Raw genomic sequence first — 4,232 nt, 5'->3', positions numbered from 1 at the left:
GGGGGGAGACAAAACTGTGAGTGACCGCGGCCACCGTGACACCGCGGCCACCGCGCCACCGCGACTGTGATCCCGGGGCCGCCTGCCCCGCGTCCCCTGTGTGTGTCCCCCCCTCCCCCACGCGTCCCCCTGTCACTCCTCCCCCGTGTCCCCTCGCGTCCCCGTCACCCCCCCCGCCTGTCACCCCGTGTCCCCGTCACCCCTCCGTGTCCCTCTGTGACCCCCCCCCATCCCTGTCACCCCGTGTCCCTGTCACCCCTGTGTCCCCCCACCACCGTCGGCCCCCCCGTGTCCCTGTCACCCCCGTGTCCCACCACCACCACCTTGTCACCCCCCCCATGTCCCCTCACCCCCGTGTCCCTGTCACCTTGCGTCCCCGTCACCCCTCCATCTCCCACCACCCCCTTGTCACCCCCATGTCCCGTCACCCCCCCCGTGTCCCTGTCACCCTGTGTCCCCCTACCACCCCCCCATCTCCCTGTGTCCCCAACACCCCATTACCCGTGTCCGTCACCCCGTCTCCCTACCACCCCCCCCCCAGTGTCCCCAACACCCCCCCACGTCCCCAACACTGTCACCCTGTGTCCCCAACTCCCCCCATGTCCCTGTCACCCCCGTGTCCCTGTCACCTCCATGTCCCCAACACCCCCCCCGTGTCCCTGTCACCCCAACACCCGTCACCCCGTCTCCGTATCACCCCACCAGTGTCCCCAACACTGTCACCCCCCCTGTATCCCCATCACCCCGTGTCCCTGTCCCCGTGTCCCCGTCACCCCCGTGTCCCCGTCACCACCGTGTCCCTGTCACCCCCCCCCCCCGTGTCCCCAACACCCCCAAGGTCCCTGTCACCCCCTCCGTGTCCCCGTCACCCCCCGTGTCCCAGCTCCGGCGCCTCCGGAATAAAGAGCTTTTCTATTCCCGCTCCCAACCCCGGCCTGTGATGGAGTTGGGGGGGGGAACAATGGACACGGGACCCCGAAACGTGGGAGTGGGACACCCCAAAACACGGGGGGGGGGGGGGGGGGGGGGCGCCCCATTGGTGCAATCCCCCCCCCCCCCCCCCCCATTTTAAGGCCACTTTCACCTTTTTTTTTTTTTTGGTCACTTTTTATTGTCGCAGCTCATTAAGTTCCTTCATTAAAGATCCCGCGTGAAAAAATAGCTCTGAGCCCCGCCCCCCCCCCCCCCACTTAGCCCCACCCCACCCGGGGGGCCCCCCCGTTTTGGCACAGCCCCGCCCCCCCCTTCCTGAGTCAGAGACCCCCCCCAAAATGGGGGGCACCCCCCCACCCCCCCCCCAAAAAAAAAAAACCCAACCCCAGAGATTAAGGGCGGGGGGGGGGGGGGCAAGGATTGCACCAATCCCAGGAGAGGGAAGGGGAGGGGTAATGAATTATTCATGAGGTCTTAATAAATAGTAATTAAGGGGTGGGGGGAGGAGCTCGTTACAGCGCAGCCCGGGGGGGGGGAGGGGCTGAAGAGACACCACCCCCCCCCCCCCAAAAAAAAGCACAAGGCGATGGGGTTCCCCACCCCCCCCCCAAACATGCAGCGAATTGGGGGGGCGGGGAAGGGTGGAGTTAGTGGGTGGGGGGGGCGGTTAGGGAGCAATTAGTCCTCATTAGCATCTCATTTGCATAGGAGTCATTGCATAAGGCTCCCACCGCGTGGGGTGTGTCCGTCCCCCCCCACCCCGCCCCAGCCCGCATTGCATAGAGGCCACAGGGCCGGGGTGGGGGGGGGGTGTGTTCCCCCCCCCAATAATTGGGGCCCCCCCCCAGGGGTGGGTGGGGCTCAGGTTTGGGTTAATTAAGGGGTTTTTTTTGGGGGGGGGGGGGGTTGGTGGTATTTTTTTTTGCATATAACAATAAATATTGGCGGTACGACATGCAGACATGCTGGCTCGGAAATGGGGGGCCAGGGGGGGAGAGGGGGCTCCCCACCCCCAAACTGCCACACCCCCCCCCCCACCCAGGGGAGGGGGGGGAGCGGGTTTGCGGGGGTCCCGGCCCCCCCCCAACAGGGCCAGGGCCTGTTTTGGGGGGGCTCCGGCCTGGTTCTGTTGCCACGGAAACGCAGCCTGGCCTAGAAGTAGGGCCGGGCCTAGTCCCGTTGCCACGGAAACGCAGCCTGGCCTAGAAGTGGAGGGCCCTGGCCTAGTCCCATTGCCATGGAAACGCAGCCTGGCCTCGAAGTAGGACCAGGCCTAGTCCTGTTGCCATGGAAACGCAGCCTGGCCTCGCAGTGGAGGACTCTGGCCTAGTCCCATTGCCATGGAAACGCAGCCTGGCCTCGAAGTAGGACGAGGCCTAGTCCTGTTACCATGGAAACACAGCCTGGCCTTGAAGTAGGGCCGGGCCTAGTCCTGTTACCATGGAAACACAGCCTGGCCTTGAAGTAGGGCCGGGCCTAGTCCTGTTGCCATGGAAACGCAGCCCGGCCTAATCCTGTTACCATGGAAACGCAGCCTGGCCTAGTCCCATCACCATGGAAACATAGCCTGGCCTCGAAGTAAGGACAGGCCTAGATTTGTTTCCATGGAAACACAGCCTGGCCTAGTCCCGTTGCCATGGAAACGCAGCCTGGCCTCGCAGTGGAGGGCTCTGGCCTAGTCCCATCACCATGGAAACGCAGCCTGGCCTCGAAGTAGGACCAGGCCTAGATCTGTTGCCATGGAAACGCGGCCTGGCCTAGTCCCGTTGCCATGGAAACTCAGCCTGGCCTCGAAGTAAGGACAGGCCTAGATTCGTTTCCATGGAAACACAGCCTGGCCTAGTCCCGTTGCCATGGAAACGCAGCCTGGCCTCAAAGTAGGACGAGGCCTAGTCCTGTTACCATGGAAACACAGCCTGGCCTCGCAGTGGAGGTCTCTGGCCTAGTCCCATTGCCATGGAAACGCAGCCTGGCCTCGCAGTGGAGGTCTCTGGCCTAGTCCCATTGCCATGGAAACGCAGCCTGGCCTCGAAGTAGGACCAGGCCTAGTCCCATTGCCACGGAAACGCAGCCTGGCCTCGCAGTGTAGAGCCTTGGCCTAGTCCCGTTGCCACGGAAACGCAGCCTGGCCTCGCAGTTGGGCCACGACGCCCCCCCCCCCCCCGATCCCCGCCTTGCCCTGTGTCGTCGTCCCCCCCCCGCCTTAGGGTGACGGTGCCGCCATGGCGGGGGGGGGGACGACACACCCAGGCCCTACCTCCATGGTCGTCCTCCACCATCGGGGGGGGTGTCCGGCGGCTCCAGTTATTGCTTTGGGGGGGTCAGGGGAGCCCGAGGGGGGGGGGGGGGGGAGACATGAGGGAGACAAATTGGGGAGGGGGGGGGCATGGGGACAAGGAGGGGACACACACACATGACACAGTTGGGGGGGGGGCTCCCCGAGTCCTGAGTGATCATGGGGGGGGGATAAGGACACCCCCAAACCCCCCCCCCTCCATTTTAGGTGGGGGGGGGGGGACCCAGGTGTCCGGCTCCAAAATTTGGGGTGGGGGGGGGACACGCCAGAAAGTGCAGTGCAGCCAGTTGGAGGGGGGGGGGGGGTCCCCCCATTCCCCCCCTTCACAGTCTTTTAGGGGGACACCCCCCCATTTTGGGGTGGGGGTGTCCAGTCATTTGGGGGGCGGGGGGGGGGGGGGGGGGAACAACAGTGTCCCCACAGCCACCATTTTGAGACACCCCCCCCGCCCCATTGCCACTGATTCTTTTTTTACTGTTTCACCCCGTTTTCTGCCCAAATCCCTACTTGGGGGGGGCAGGAAAAGGGGGTACCCGGGTGCCCCCCCGCCCCCGTTTAGAGGATGGAGGGGATGGGGGAGCGGGGGCGCCGGGGGGGGCCGGGGGAGGCGAAGGGGGGGGGCGGCCGGTGCCACCCGCACCCCCGTGATGCTGTTGAGGCTCCGCGACTTCTCGTAGCCTTTGGGGGGGGGGGGGGGGAAACAAGAAATTTGGGGGGGGGGGGAGGTCAGTACCCCCAACCCCCCCCACCCAGGAAATAGGGACACCCCCCCACCCCCACCCCAAGAGATGGGGACCCCCACCCAAGGGGTTATGGGGACCCCCACCCAAGGGGTTTTGGGGACCCTCCCCAGGAGATAAGGACCCCCCCCAAGGAGATGGGGACCCCCCCCCAGGACACGGGGACCCCCCCCCAGGACACGGGGACCCCCCCCCAAGTTGTTTAAGACACCCCCCCCAAGGGTTATTGGGGACCCCCCAAAGGGTTTGGGGACCCCCCAGGA

This window comes from Accipiter gentilis, chromosome 36, assembly GCF_929443795.1.
Source record: "Accipiter gentilis chromosome 36, bAccGen1.1, whole genome shotgun sequence".
NCBI classification, from domain to species: Eukaryota; Metazoa; Chordata; class Aves; order Accipitriformes; family Accipitridae; genus Astur; species Astur gentilis.
This window is presented reverse-complemented; position numbering follows the sequence as displayed.